The 16,818-nt window shown below is 41.2% G+C and overlaps 1 protein-coding gene across 11 annotated transcripts in view; it reads right to left on the reverse strand.

Annotated features, from left to right (window-relative positions):
• The window catches only part of LOC146395993 (uncharacterized), a 544,253-nt gene that overhangs the window by 317,238 nt on the left and 210,197 nt on the right, over window positions 1-16,818 (reverse strand). For 3 of the 11 annotated variants that reach the window (XR_014829619.1, XR_014829618.1, XR_014829614.1), the window contains exon 4: window positions 16,510-16,614. The exons of 3 other annotated variants lie outside the window; for them this stretch is intronic. The gene's annotated coding sequence lies outside the window, so the exon portion shown is untranslated. Of the gene's footprint in view, window positions 1-998; window positions 1,069-4,424; window positions 4,531-13,256; window positions 16,615-16,818 lie in introns of those variants that run through there. 5 more of the 11 variants (XR_014829620.1, XR_014829616.1, XR_014829613.1 and 2 more) reach the window with 4 other exon arrangements.

Consider the following 16,818-nt stretch of genomic DNA (forward strand, 5'->3'; position numbering starts at 1 on the left):
TCGTTAACCACTGAGCCACGATGGGAACTCCCATATCTGTCAACTTTTAAGAGTGTTTCTCCTCTGATGGAGAACCATTTGTTGGGGGCATTTTACATGCAGAATCTATTGCACTAGACATCATCAGTCATCTAATAAAACAGAATTTCCCAAGGGGACAATGCCTGTATTTCTCAAAAACAAACAAACAAAAACTAGTTTTCATTATCAAATAGGTATGAGAAACACTGCCTACCAGGTTCTACTGGAAGTTCACAATGTATGTTAACATACTAAAAGCTCTAAGAATATCTGGAATAAAGAAGCCCATTTTTTTTCTTCACATCCAAGCTTGCTGAATTATAGAATCCCTTTTCTGAGTATAAGATCTATTAACATCTTATGAAATGCATCCTGAAACACAGGTTGGGAAACTGTCTCAAAAGAATAAAAATGTTATGTGCTACATGCTGCATTATTTTTTGTAAAAGGAGTTACTGCCCCCTGCACACTTGTGAATATTCATAACCTATCGACATTTTGGTGGGACCACACGAGAATTAAACAGAACAAAGCAGTGCTCAAAGTCACATGCCAGGGACACAAAATTCACAAAATTTGGGTTCTTCCACCTGCCCCAAACCCCAAACTATATTGCAAGGAAATTAATTTAGAAGTAAAATAAGTCAACTTCGAGAATGAACCATGATTAGTAATTAAAAATAAAATAACAAGAATACACATCTGAAAATGTCTAGATGTGGAAGAGACCATGACAAGCAGGAATGATTTGGATCAAGTTATACAAAAGAAAAACCATGGTGAGTTTGGAAGGACACAGTTCACTCTAAGTATGACATTAGCTGAGGGCTGTGGTGGCTCAGCACCCTTCTCTGCCCAGAGGCAGCAGCAACTAGAAAGGCTTGGGCCTTAAAGTCCACTTATCCTCATAAAGCTGTGCATTTATTGCTACTACATTTCCCAGAATGCACTGTCATAATTATTTTTTGGTGGTTTACCTTATTATACTGTGTGATCCCTGAGGGCAAGTGTTAACCTTTTGCTGATCTCCTAGTCTTCGGTCCAGACCTTCAAAAGCAGACACAGAGTAGGCCTTCAATAATGTTTGTTGAATGAATATCTATGAGAACTCTAGATGCACTCGTACAAACAGGCTGAAACTCAGTGAGTTAATGGGACTGGGAGGGTTTACAATTACACAGATCACGTGAGCACATGCGTGTCGCAGAGGGAAAAAGGAAGAGAGCCAAGGTTTCACTAATGAGCAATAACGGTTGCCTCTTCGACAGGGAGCTGGGTTACTGGTGGTCGGGGGTGGATGACAGACTTATTTTCCATTTCATTTTTACAGCCTTTTGTTCATCTGGATTTTGTCCTGTGCTAATGTATTTCCTATTCAAAAGTTAATAAATTATATTTTAAAGTATCCATGGTTGACTACAGGAATGTGAGTTTCTGAATGTCAGTGACTAAAGAGCCCATTTAAAGATGTTCCCCTCTGCTCACTAGCCACCATCCAGTATTGGAATAAAAATATTTATTGGCTGAATGGCTTATCACTGGAATAGGTAAGAAGCAAACTGAATCCAGTCCCTCCCCAGAAGATGTCAAAGCTGCTTTTCCAGGCTTGTCTTACCCAGATGGTCCCATACTGAGCCACAGAACTCTTGCCATTCTCTGAGCACCTCACACATGCTTCTGCCTGGAAAAGCCCTCCCCATCCTAAGAGGGTCAGCTCAGATGCCTGCTCCTTCCATGAAGGCTTTCCTGACACCCTCACCAATACTCTGAATTAATCCCCCAGTTTTTGTACCTCACCTTATTTAATGGGCTTCATTAACTCATGACTTACCACTGTAGAGCTGGACATACGTAATCACCACAGGCCAGTGCTCATATGATGCTGTGGAACTATGGAGTAGCCACTGTGTGCACAGGCTGTGAAGTCAACTGCTAAGGTTCAAATCCTGCCTCTACAGTGGAACGATGGGACCTCTAAAGAGTTACCTCAGTTTTCTCATCTGTATAACCGCAGTCGTAGGACCTGCTGCAAAAGGGTTGTTGTGAGGATTAACTTCCTTTACGTGAGACCAGAGACTGGCAGGAAATTTCAAACTTCAGAATGTGTGTGAAGTTCAGAGGAAAACTGGGCCTTCAGGCTCCCCTTCAGTAGTTCTTTTTCAGTGGGTCTTGGGCCAGGGTGGCCTGGGAAAGGGCATTTAACAAGTACCCCACTCAACTCTGCACTTGGGCTCTCTTGGACTTGGATTTTAGAAACATCATACCCAATCAGTAGTTTTGAACTTCTGATCTACATGTTAGAACTACCTGGTGAGGTTTAAAAAAGTGGGAAGGTTTTTAAAAAGTGGGAAGGTTTTAAAAAAGTGGATAAGGAGTTCTCATCATGTCGCAGCGGAAACAAATCCGACTAGGAACCATGATGTTGCGGGTTCGATCCCTGGCCTCGCTCAGTGGGTTGAGGATCTGGTGTTGCCATGATCCGTGGTGTAGGTCGCAGATGTGGCTTGGATCTGGCATTGATGTGGCTGTGGTGTAGGCCAGCAGCTGTAGCTCCAGTTAGACCCCTAGCCTGGGAACCTCCATATGCCCCGGGTGTGGCCCTAAAAAGACAAAAGACAAAAAAAAAAAAGTAGATAAGCAATGAGATCTTGCTGTATAGCACAGGGAACTATATCTAGTCACTTGTGATGGAACATGATGGAGGATAATATGAGAAAAAGAATGTGTGTGTGTGTGTGTGTGTGTGTGTGTGTGTGTGTGTGTGTGGCTGGGTCACTTTGCTATATAGTAGAAAATTGAGAGAATGATGTAAACTAACTATAATGGAAAAAATAAAAATATTTTAAAAATGTAAAATCAGTACTCCAACACCAATATTCTACTTAAGTTTTCTTAGGTGGGTCTGGGATATCAACATTTTAAAAATAGCTACCCAGGTGATTCTATCATACAGCCAGGGTTGAAAATACCTGCACTAACTGCCTCCTGTTTGCTTAAATATATCTATTTAAATATATTTTAATACAAATGAAATGAATTCCCCTTGAAATAGGTTCTATATAAAACTAAGGGTCTCAAAACTTGGTTCCTACCTAAAGGAACAAAAAATTAGAAAAGATAAATGTAATCCAAGTATACAGTGGTCAAATGACCATTCTTGATTCTTGTTGCATTAGTTTGTCTTAAAAACGTATGAAACAAATGTCAGTTGGTGAACCTCACCAATATCAGCATGCATCCATCAGGAAAGGGAAAGCAGTTGACTGGCAGTGACATTTGCAATGCACCTATTGTCTGGCACATGCAGTTCTTAACTTGGAACATTTTGGGAAGTCCATTAACTGCTGTAAGAGTTTTAGGCATGAATTCTCATATTTAATAATGACAAAAAAATACTTATGTTTTTAATTGAAAGGCATCAACCCCACCAGGACACCAATCTTTGTATATCTATACCTCCAGCAAACCAAATTTCTAAAGAATGTCATTTTTGATTCTGTAATCTTCTAAGAATTCCAGCCAAAACAGAATGAAGTAGAACATAAAATGAATCATCAGGATAAAAAGGCAAAATTGTTATGGACAAACAGATTTTGTTTATTTCAAGGTCAATCTGAAATATCCTGCTCTTAAAAAAATAAAAGGTAGGTAGCAAGTAACATGTGTGAAGCGGACAATGTTATTCATCAAAATGAGCCATTCTGGGTACCTAATGCCAGCAAAAACTATAAATGTATAGAATCTAAGGGACAAGTCATTTGTAGAGAGTTGTCAGGAAAGAAAATGATGTGATTAACACAAAGCAAGAATAAAATATTTCCCACTGTGGGTTTTCTTAGAAACTCAGGTATCAAATAAGATAAGAAAATATCATCAAGGAGATAACAATTTGGCTCAAATCTGAAAAATTAAACATGCACTTTTTTTCCCCCACAATACGCAGGAAACTAGCCCCTGAATTGAGTATAGCAGCAGTCTACTCATTTGGAATCATGAATCAAATCAGCTCAAACTTTAAAACCAAGCATTCTTTTTCAGAGAACGATTTTTGGATTAATTTGGGGGATGCTCTGCAGTCAAACCATGGATGTTACACTGTTCCTTTCAGTAAAAGCCCTCATGGTCATCTCCTGGATTTCTACTGTATTTTCTGAAACATTCCTGGGACTTCAAAGACAATGAAACATCATGGAAATACCATACTTGGGCAAGTGGCTCTTCACCCAGCACTTTGATGTACAGCCCTCATGCTTGTCAACACCAAGACACCAAATCTAGGCACCCCTTTCATTCTCGGCGCAATGCCTTGTGTCTTTAAACATTTAGCAATAAAAAATTAAAAAGATTTTTCTTTCTCCTCATACAAATACTCCTGTCCCCATGCCAAGATAAAGAAAACTTACTGTTGTGACTTTTTATGTCCAAACCACTAGAACTGATGACCTCTGGACGCCTCAAAGAAGACCCTGGTGTGTGTACATGTGATCCACAGCCATCCCCATAGATTCCAAAGCAGGTCCGTGAGCCTCAAAGGGTGAGTGTAAACAAAAGTTTCTCATTAAACCTGAGTCTAGCATTAGTAAGACTGTCCAAAGATCACATTTAAAGATAACTGAAGTGTTACTCTATGCCTTTGTGCAGCCCAGCCATGACCCTAATTAATGTGTCTAAGGTAGACATGTATTTCTTCAAGTAATGGGTGGTTTTGTTTGGACAATTAGGCCAAGCTGACAAGGAAATTTTCCATCAAACCAAGTCATAAAAAGTACATTATTCAGCATTATTATGAGTTAAGCAGTATTTATTACCTGAACTTTACAATACTCCATTATCAATCATTACCTGCCATTAAGGTATGTTAACATGAGATCAAAGAGAGAAGCCAAGCTAAACAAACAGTCATGTCTACAAGTCACTTTAGTGCTGTTCACTTAAAAGAGGCCAACGCCTTGAACTTAAGGATGGACAATTTGCATTTAACCAGAAGATGCAAATCAGTTATCCTGTGGCAAGGCAGGGATTATATACATTTCATGCCTGTTATTCAACTGATGGACAAATCTGGTTTCCACGGAATTTATAAAAGAAAAAAAATGTAGTCAAAGTAAAATGCGAGATACAAAAGTCCAGTTTTGATGGGTGCTAGTAAAGATTCATTGCTGTATCAATTCTCAGCAACAATGCTGCCTCGGAAGTCACTAAAAATGATATCAGCTGAATGGATCTAAAGAGGAGACCAAACGTTTTTAGCTAAGTTGTAAAACCTTGGAAACCACCTCCTGAACAAACACTCTGAAAGCTCAGAAGTCTAAGACAAGCTTACAATGCCCCAACTCTAAAATATATTTTTGCACCACTTCTTCCATCTTACTCTGGAGCCAAGAGCACAAATAAGGTTTCTTTGAAAGCACATTCCTCCTCCTTCATTCCAGAACCACTTGAGCCCATTCTTTCCGAAATAAAGCTCTTTCATTAATGCCCATCGGCATCCTCCCCCATATCCTATAGCTGATATTCAAAATTCAAGACTTGGCTAGGGTTCAACTTCAGCTCAAGGTTATCAACAAATATCTGGAAAAGCTCATGTTATGCAGAATGAAGGAAAGTGTCTGTTTAAGGATCAAACATCATTTCAAATCTGTATCTGCTTTTCCTGACTGTCTAAGGTGGACAATACACGTCTATGGCAAAGGAAAAGATGAAATATTATCTCCTTTATATTTAATATTAAGCAATCCTATGGATTTCATGTGACATTTTTGCTTATTGTAGAACACTAGTGCACAATCATTTCTCAACTTGTGTTGCTTAGAGGGATTCTTAAGTGACTAAATAAGCCATTTAGAAAGAAGCCATAGCCAGTCAGCAAAGTATATTGAGCACCTTGCTGCAATGGAGATCACAATAGGACAAAACTTGGCTTCTGTCTCATGAGGTGCAAGACTATATACATAAAAAGAGGGCGAACACCCTTGGCTGGGAGTGGGAGGTTGGTAGGAATAATGAGTACAGAGGGAGGAATGGGTCCCATGGGCTGGTGGGTGAGCCACTGAGTGTATATTCACTCTGTGCACATGGGAATAGAACTCTTAGTTAGCCCCTGGGTAGGTAAGATGCAAGCTGGGATGGGTAGACTTCAGACAAGCAAATGGGGGCAAGGCAGAGCCATTCTCAGTGGTCAAAGGACTGCAGCAAAATTCCTGTCTCTATATAGGTGACTCATCCTTTTCTACCCAGAGAGCTGGGTTACAGGAACGCACATGGTGTGAAGAGATCAATAGGACAGCTGTAGAGAGGACTTGTGTGGGCTCCGAGGGGGGATTTGTAAGTTTGGAGTGTATGTTTGGCACCAAGTTGTGAAAGGTCTTGGAGGTCAGGTTTAGAAGAAGGAAGTTGACCCAGTTAAGTAAAGCTTATTCCTTCTGTTTTTAAATAGGGGCATGGCATGAAGATGGCATTTAGGGAAGATTCATTTGGTGGGAAAGTGTAGGAAGGGCTGGAGTGTGGAGAGGCCATAATTCGGGAGGCTAGACCAGAAGATACCATGTCAGCGATCTCTACAGGGATGCGGGGTAGGGGCCATAGATTGCTGTGAATGGCAATGTGCTAGAAAACTAGAAAGAACAGAGCATTGAGGAAGAAGATTCCAAAGCTTGGAGCTGTCACTGTGTGTGACAAACATGAATGCTGGTGTGCTAAAGTAGTGGTTACTGATTGTCCCTTAATTTTCATTTTCCCTTTTCTCCTTTGCCAGCAGAACTCTGAATTCAGAGGCATTGCTTACAAGAAGGGTCAGGATCACACATTCTGGAACCAGCCTGTGAGGGTTCGAATGTCACCCCTCATCACTTACAATTTGATGACCTTGGGTGAGTTACTCCACCTTTCTGTACCTCAGATATATTATCTATAAAATGGGAATAATCCTAGTTCTTATCTCATGGAGTCGTTGTATGTTAACTTGTGCAAAGCTCTTAGAACAGTGCTAGGTTCCAGGAAGCACCATGTAAGGGTCAGCTGTTACTATGAGCTGAGCACATGCCCCGAGCATTTCCAGCTATGCGCGGCCACATGGCATACATTATGGCCATTAGAATGTGAGTGGAAGTGATGTGTACAACTTTCAGTGAACCCTTGTAGGGTCCCTTTTCCCCTTCCTGTTGGTAGGATCATGGACATGATGAGACCGTGAGATGGAAGCTCTGTGTTGCTAACACTGTGACCTGCCATGTCAGCTCTGGAGCTCTGGGCTGCTTATGCTCAGATTACTGCCTGAGAAAAATTAACTTCTATCTGACTTAAGTTACTATTATTTGGGGGTCTTGGTTATAGCAGCTGACCTGTACTCACATACATACTCATAATTTTCATGGACTGAATGAAGCCTCTGGGGAACCTCTGCTTTACTACATGGGGGCTTGTCTCCAGGACATGGTGGCTAGAGGTGAAAAAAAAAAAAAAATCTCCACCTGCCATTGCAAAATCATCTGGGGCTCCTGTCTGTCAATCTGCCTATCGCAATTACACTTCTAGCTCACTTCACCCAACTTAATCCACCTGCAGAAGAGGGCAGGGCTATCCCTGCTCCTTGGCACGAGGCCAGGAGAGAGCTGTCTGTACACTTCCTCTCCCCTCTCAGTGTGTCTTCCATATGCATCCTCTGCATCAAAATGTTGGTGTTCAAGGATATCACTGTGACTCTCCCAATCGCCACTTATTCCCAGGAATGCCCATGCCTGAACTGATAAGAAAAGGATACAGCCACAAAGAGATGACGAGAGAGGTGGCAATGAATGTGAAGTGTGGTGGTGGGACATGCAAGGAAATGGCCAGGATCATGAGTCCTTTTCTGATGTGGAGATGTGGATCTGAATTTAGGAGGGAGGATGGAGCCATGTGATACCAATAGAGTTTTCTCTTGGCTGGCAGTTTACAGCTACCAACTAAAACCCTGAATAAGAGACAGAACTTTCAGAAGGGCAATCCCATTCCTTCTAGTCACACAGCTGGGGTGCTCAGCCCGCCACAGTTAGCTTCCATTTCTTGAAACTGTGTCAAGTAAATTCCCCATCCAGTCCTTCCTCGCTGTGATTGCCATTTGAAACTCTCTAATGAATGATTTGATCCTGTCTCTCCTTGTTCTAAAACGTTTACTGAATCTACACAGCCTTTTTAAAAAAGTGGAAATAACTTAGGTTATAGCCAAAGACTTCAAAGGCCTTTACGGCCTGGTACCAATATTTCTTACTAACTTTAGCTCACATTTCTTCCTTTATAAACCCATATTTTATTCACATCAAGGTCCTAACTCTTCCTTTTTTCCTGTCCCCCTTTTTACACCATTCCTTTTTTCTGGAATGACTCTCCTCCTGCCCCTGAATTCTCACCACTGAAATCTACTTTATTCTTCAATAAACAGATGACATATTTCTCCTCATGAAAGAGCTCCAGTTACACTGGTCTGCCTGATTTCCATCATTGTAGATTTCTCTTGTCTCAATTTCACATGCTGCCTCAGATTACATCCTTGTAAATGCCCTACACCTCCTACCATTTTATAGGAGGCCAAGGATCGTAAGACTCCTTTCCTGATTTCCTCATACTGCATGGACCAGTGCCTCAAACATTTGTTGAAACGGTGGGTTTGTGATGAGCATAGGACACTCCAGAGACAACCAGAGTCCTTTTGGATTTTTCATAAGAAAGAAGCAGTTCTTTTTACTCCTTTGTGGAATTGTTAAATTAGCTGATGTAAGCCCAAAGCTGTCTACATTAAGGAGGGAAGTGTTTGGGATGAAGGAGAAAAGCAATAAGGCTAATACTTGGGAAGAGAGAGAGTAAGGGAGAGAAGGCAAACCAATGACATCATGTGGGTCAATGCAGTCACAAGGTAGCTCCAGCCACAGACTTCCCCAGATCAGGGACCCCGTAAGTCTTCTTTGATGTTCTTGGTTGTTTGAGGCAGGTTTCTATTCCTGAGAATAAGAGTTCTTACCATTTACATATGCTGAGGGGTTTATCATGTTTTGAAGCATAAAAGATAAAGTTACCCTGAATACATTCCTGCCTGTGTTTCTGAACATCTGTGAGGCGTAACACACATTCTTCTCAAGACTCTTGCTATTCTTGCTTCATTTAAGATGAGGTATTTGACAAACACATCAGATTGTTTGGAAAGTGCTTATTATCCACCCTATCAATTATTGATAAGGGACTTAAATTTCATGAAAAAAGTCTATAGAATGGTGAGGCCATTACACTACATAGAACTGTACCCTTTCTCAGCCCCCAAATTTGGGGGACTTCTGAGCCCCTTGACCAATTCAAATGTTACATTTTTAATGGCCCAATGAGGCAGCTTAGAGTAGCTCTACATGCCTCAGAAACCAGGCGGCAGCTTCTAATACATGGCTCTTCTGCTTCTTAATAAAAGGAAATAATATCCCCAGAAATCCTACAGACCATTGCAGAGAAACCAACTCTGCTCCTGCTGCCAAGGACTTCAGAAGTGCTCTGCTTAAAAATTCATCAGTCTCAAGTGCAGATTCTAAAGGAGAACAGGTCATACACTCTTTATACCTTTTAAAATGAAGTTGAGGAATAGTTCCCACCACCTGGCATCATGACAGTAAAATCTAAGAGTTGTATCATTTTCAGAAGGTCAAAGGGAAATGCCTCTGGCTAATTTAGAAACAGAAATGGCTATACTGCTGCAACCATAAGTCAATTCTAAATGGATAAAGATACTTTTTTTTACAACATTGTTTCGGAAATCCTTTTTGTCCCAGATTTAAACCAAGACATACTCATCAAGTCTCTACCAATACACAACTGATGGCTTTGGAAGTTTTGCTGTGAAATGTTCCCTCACAGGAAGTGCCAACATATCAGTGGAAGGGAGGGTGAAAATTCTCTTGGGAAGAAAGTGGTTCATATCTCTAGGAATCACAGCCTAAAGCATTTCACACCTTGAGAAGAGCCTGCAATCTTAAAACTGTCACGTGATTTTTCTATGCATTTTCTTGGGAAGATGGAAGAGGCATGAGTATCCCTCTATCTGGTTCTACTCATTGAACCAAATCACATGGAAATTTTGAAAACAATAATAAAGAGTCTGAAAACCTAATCAAACTAGACACCCAATAGCCAGTAGGTGACCCCAGTTGGGCAGGTCCTGAAACTTAATGGTATCCTGAAGCTCCGAGGTTAGTTCTGACCAAGTCACAGGGACACCGCTCATGATCAAAGCCTATAATTCTTCTTCTTGTATTTTATGGCTTGCTGGAGGAATTTGTGTGTGTGTGCGTGTATGTGTGTGTATGTGCACAAAATTTGGCCTAAGTTTATCAACAGATGATACTCTCCAAATCTTCTTCTAACACCCCATGGGCATGCTTTCTAAGATCCCAAGGATGCTATTCAGTTTTTAAGTGTTCCATACTTGCAAACCAATCAAGGAAAAGCTTTATGGCATATTTAGGGAAACACTGAATCACTTCAACGCATCCAATATCAAAGGAACATAAAGAAATGTGAGGTTAGATATTCCAAGGCCATATACCTTATTAGAAAACTAGCTGGGTAACTTCAAGCAAGTTACTTAACCTCTCTGAGCTCCAGTTCCCTCATCCATACAATAGGAATACTCACAGAACCATTACAATGGTTTAATAAGACATAATATATGTGAATGAAAATAGCACAATACGTGGCAGCCAGTAAAGTTTTAGTAAATACAGTTGCCATGTGTCTGGTTTTAAACTAGACGGTCCAAGATTTGAGTTTTCCTTCTGAGAAATAGATTAAGAAAAGACCAGACATATAAATTTAAATGTAAGTGCTATTACTACCGCCATGACACGTCTTGTGCATGCGTACTGGAGCTCCCTCTCACTAGGACAGTTTGTCATGAGGAATGAGAGAGAGTGCTCTTTACCAAGACATGCTTCACGCAACACAATTCGGGAGAATTCGCCTCGCGCTTTGCCAAGTAACAAATTCCACTGCTCTGCAGGCCAGGTGAAGGGGCAGGACCTGCAGTGGTTCTCAATGTTTCCTTTTACAGGTATAATTCCTAACAGTGTGGGCCTCTGTTGAGCTCTCATTTTCCTCTCATCTCCTTGTTCTCTTTTTCAGTAAGAGATATTTGGCAGTTTAATACTTACGAATTAACTGCTTAACAATCAAGAATATTGAATTTGTAATTCAGTTCCCAAATCGCTTAAGAAAAAAGTCAACATTTTTTCTAGTAAGAAATTTATTTTACCAAAATTATACTTAATTCTTGTCATTAATTCATAGGCGTTCTGGACAGGTCGGCACAGTAACTCCTATGTCCATATTCCCTTGAGTTTGGACTTTGTCTGAAGATCCCTGCTCAGGAAAGCCCAAATGACCTATAGTTGCCTGCAGGTGGCACCCTCCATAAGATGAAAGTGTGGTCATGATTTCTAGGCCCACTTGAGACTGAAATCCTATCAACTTTTCTGGCCTGGTGATACTTACCAATTAGTGTTATATATCACTTTTACCAAAGACAGACAAGCCTTGTTGAACGTCTTCATTGCCAACTGGAAAAGCTGTGCCACACTGTTGAACTCGACAGCCCAAGGCTGCTTTCTAGAATGTCAAACAGACATTGATTTCTAACCTAATTTTAACACAGGCTTCAGATTGTTTCCAAAGGCATCTCTCCTGGTAGTGCTGGGCCCTTGATTATCCTCAAAATACCAGAGACATCAAGTGTTCTCTTCTCAAGAAGAATGTGTCCTATAGAACAACCACACTGAAGCTTTAAACCCTTCCCAGGAGTGAAGCTGAAATTTCCAAACGATACGGGGTTGTGTGCTTACTGTCTGTACTGAACCCAATCTTGGGAGATCTCCTTTCTCAGGAAAAGCCCACTCTCTGAGTTACTGCCTACAAACCATCTGCACGTATTCAAGCTTAGAAGAGTGAAGTTGGATATAGTCCCCAGATTCTGTGATATCTCTGCCACTGCAGGTTTTTAGGTCCCAGGATTTGACTGACTCACTTTAGACTAATTAGGTTGAACAATTAATTGTTCAGGATGCCTTGTGGATTCATGTCTTTAACTGGGATGAAGAAGGTTTCCAATATGGCAAATACTTTAGGCATTCAACAATTACACAAACTATCCAAATTCGGTTATCTTTCAAAAAGGGCATTATATGAAGACTGCGTGGTTTTAGAATCTGACATCATGCCATCGTTAGCACTTCCCCAGAAATAAGGGAAGAGTAGTGTTTTGGTCAGTTTGAGCTGCTATGACAAAATGCATAGACTGGGTGGCTAAACCATAACTATTTATTTCCCACATTCTGGAGGTTGGAAGGTCTAAGATCTAGGTGCCAGCAGATTTAACATCTAGTGAGTGCCTGCTCCCTCGTTTATAGATGGCAGCATTTCTTGCTATATCCTTACATGGCAGAGAAAGAAAAAGTTCTGGTCTCTCTTCCTCTTCCTAGAATGACACTAAATCCATTATGGGGACACCAAGCTCATGATCTCATTTAAACTTAATTGTCTCCCAGTCTCCAAATGCCATCACACTGGGGGTTGGGGCTTCAACATACGAATTGGTGGGGGGGGGGGAGGGTGGGCAGATACAACAATCTGTAACAAGTAGAGAGGAAAGAAGACTGGAAGGTGTGTTTGTTGGCGTAAACTGTACTCTTTTTCATCCTAATATAATTTGATTCACATTTTATTATAAAAGTAATACATGCTCATTATAGAAAAAAATGTTGAAAATGTAGGAAAAGGGGAAATCATCCGCGAGTTTAATCAAAACTATGTAGCTTTTTTGAACTATAGGACTTCTCAGTCCTTTCATATGCAAATATATGATACATCAAGAATGGTTTTCTACCAACTACCTACTCATAGTACCAAGAAACACAGCTTGGGAGATGCTGTTCTAGGGAGTGGTCATAGTTTAGGATATAATTATACACCGTGTTAACAATTTTCCTAAGTTCTTCCTTGGGAATTATTTTGCTGGTGAGATGGAATTATTTTGAGAAGGAGATGGAAAGCTGCAGTTCACACCACTGAGTAAAGAGCCCATGGAGAGTCAGAAGTAGGATGACGATGAAGACAGCAGGTGGTTTGTCCCAGGATGACAAATATTACTCGCATCATAACTGGCCCAGGCAGGTACTATCTTTGCAAGTAAAGAAGCTCCTGTACACAGGCCTGTGCCTTGCACTGAATTTCTTGTTTTTCTCGTTTACATATTTTCTCGTTTACATATTCTTTCTCATTTACATATTCTTCATCCCTTCACTTCCAAAGCCCGTTGTGGAAAAAAACTCCGCTCTGCAGGTACTTGCTGGGAATTACATACTAAACACTAATAATCCCAATGTCCAGCTGAGGATTTCCATTTCTACCCGCCTTTAAACTACACGTTTTGCGCGGGTGACTCATCATTTAATACAAAATAGATCTCTTTGCTTGTTTTTTCTTTTTTGTAGCATATTAGAAAGTTTTACAGCATATGGTCCCATGTTCTCTTTTACCGATTCTTCACACCCACATCTTCTCTCACCTTAACTTTCAAAGAGACTCCTCTAAATAGAGGTATCCGTGCTAACATTTGGGCCAGCCATTCTGGTGTCCTAGCAGTAAGAGGCAGACTCTTATCAATACCAAGAACTTACATCTGTGAAGTTGCTTCCATGTGTCTGACACCATGCAAAACTCATCATATAGATTATCTCATTTAATCCTCACCCAACCCAACCAAACCAAACCAGATGTTGGCAATCCTCTTTCTACAGGTAAAGACACCTAGACTTGGCAACTTTTCCACAATTTCACAGTGATAGAGCAGTGTTTGAATCCAGGGCTATCTGACTCCAAAACCCACACTTCTACCCACTATTCTTATAATTACAGTCTAGAGCAGTGCTTTTCAAAGTTTGGTCCCAAAACAGCAGCAGCAGTAGCAGCACCTGGGACTCTGCTGCACATGTAAATTCTCAGGCCCCATAGACCTACCGAATCAAAAACTCTAGAAATATATATACAATGGAATATTATTCAGCCATAAAGAAGAAAGTAAATTTTGCCTTTTGTAACAACATGAATAGAACTTGTTATGCTAAGTGAAATAAGACAGAAAAAGGCAAATAGTCTATGTTCTCACTTACACGGGAAATCTAAAAAAAAAAAAAAACAACAACAAAAAAACCCCCAAACTCATAGAAATAGAGAGTAGAATGGTGGTTGCCAGGAGCTAGGGGGTGGGGAAAATGGGGAGATGCTGGTGACAGCATACAAACTTCAGTCTATAAGAGAAACAGAATCTGAGGCTCTAACTGACAGTATGGTGATTGTAATTAACAATACTGTATTATATACTTGAAAGCTTTTAAGAGAGTAAATCTTGGTGGACATTATGGTGATTGTAATTAATAATACTGTACCCTTGATACAATAATACTTGAAAGTTATTAAGAGAGTAAATCTTAAATATTATCACCACAATCAAACAAACAAAAGTCATAATTATGTGAGGAGGTGGATGGGTTAACTAACCTAATAATGGTTATCATTTTGCAGTCACTACATGTATCCAATCATATTGTACACTTTAAACTTGCATGTGCTATATGTCAATACTATCTCACTTAAGCCAGAGAAAAAAAGAAACTCTAGAGGTAAGGCCCAGCAACCTGTGTTTTAACTAGCTTCTAGGGGATTCTGATGTATGCTAATGTTTTAAAACAACTCTTCTGGGAACCAAGCAGGAAGACTTTAGGGCAAAGCTGAAGGATAATTTTCCGGTGGGATCGTTAACACTAGGGTGGGCCATCTCAAAAGGCTGACCTGGGATCTCCCTGTTTGGTCCTATTGGGTGGGAGGGCCCTGTGTCTTCAGAAGGGCCTCCCTTTTACCTTTCCTCTCCAAGTACAGAGCACCACACCACCGAATCTTAGAGCAACAGCTCAGCACTCTCAACACCACCCGAAAAATCTCACACTTAAAGTTTACCCTAACAAAGAACAGGATCGTCTGACCCCATGTGTAGGCGCTGGAAAAACAATTGGCAGGAACAGGGAGGGTGTCGTCACTTTCTCCCTCACACTTGCCCTGTGCAGGGGATGCCATATATTAGCGGGCATTTCACATCGGCTAATTCAGATTCCCCTGTCAGACAAATCCCACCTGTGAGCACCGCTGTCCACACCATATAACACCACATAGATCAAGAGTGGGGAGAGGCCAAAGTCATGAACACCATAGCTTTCCATAAAAGTTAATTAACGACAGAAGCATATTGCTGGGAATGGCAACACTGCCGTGATTTATAGCTCAGGAAACCCCAACTGTAGGGACATGCCTTTTTCTTTTTCCCAGCCCCAGCTCTACCCATGAGTCTACTCACCCCATTACAGTAACTTTGTGAATCATTCACCAAGTTAGCAAGAATGTAGCGTGGAATCAACAAAAATTAATACAGCAGCTGGACATCCAACACACATCCCAAGAGAAACAGACCGCCCCATGGATGCCGCTCTGTTCTTTCCTAGCCCCGTATCTCAACATGCCTTCACACTTCAGTTCCCAACTGTCACCCCCCAAGAAAAGGATTTCCCCGAGGAACTCTTGCTGCTAAAAGGCCTCTGGAAACTCCTTCCCCCCTTCCCAGCCATACCACCCCACACAGACCTGGGCTGGCCACTAGGAAAGTAACACACCACCAACAGTTCATTACCGCTTTAGGAGGCTATGGAGCACCATGCTGCAAAGCGTCCCTCTGGCTTCAATTTCTAGAACAGTGTTCTTAGTGTCCTCATCTTTAAAATGGGTCCAACAAAACTTATCTTTGAAGGCTGCTGGGAGGGTTGAAGCAATCTGATGTGAGCTGAGCAGGACCCAGTGCCACTAGGGCCAAACAAACCTTTGTGGTGTGATGGCTTTTCCTTCGTTCTCCCCTGACCATGGGAAAGCCATGTGCCCCCATAAACCCAGACTAGTATTTTCCACACACCCTGTACTTGTGCCCACACAGATTTCAGAAGCAGGTGGTCTGAAGGTGATGCAATTTTTTATGTGTGAGCATTTTCCTGAGGACAAGGTCTAGGGCTTTCAGTTCATTTTCCGAGGTACTCATGACCACTGCAATGTCTCAGGAGGGGAAAGAAAGAAAACTGCACCCTGGAAATGCTCAGGAAACAAGAACACATGCTTACGCTGGAGAAGACAGTTTCATGTGTTGGAAAGAGTATTGCACTGTGAATCACATGACTGGCATTTTAATCTCCTCTCCCACAAATGAACTGGCAAATCTGTTCTCAGAGCTCAGTTTCCATTTCTTGATGTTTGAAATGGACATCATAGCGACTCCTCACCTCACTTCATTCAGTTGCGGGCATCGTAATAGGTAACAGATGTGAAAGCATCTTTTCAAGCAGAAAACACCACCCCCGTAAATGTATGAGACTCAAGTTCACTTGCCTCATCAAGATTCCAGTGGATAAACAGCTTCACCAACTGGCCATAGCGGTCCACAAAATTAGGAGGAAAATAACAATGGAGTGAGTTACGTTGTTCTTTTTGTTTCTGTTTGTGTGAAAGAACATAGTTACCTCTGGAAGAACTTTTTAAAAGAAGCAAGCAGAAATCCTTTGTAGGAAAGGGAAATCTGTATATATGGTTTGATTTCTCCCGACCCACTACAATCCTTAGAACTCCCCAGCATCCCCCCACGGTTTGCTTTAATTGCATGTCACTGCTAACTTCCTTGTAAAGAGACAGGCCTCTGCC

Source organism: Sus scrofa, chromosome 15 (assembly GCF_054392235.1).
Source record: "Sus scrofa isolate SSC_HxYL_T2T_F1_AM1 chromosome 15, Sscrofa_HxYL_maternal_Yorkshire_Landrace_v2.0, whole genome shotgun sequence".
Taxonomy (NCBI): Eukaryota; Metazoa; Chordata; class Mammalia; order Artiodactyla; family Suidae; genus Sus; species Sus scrofa.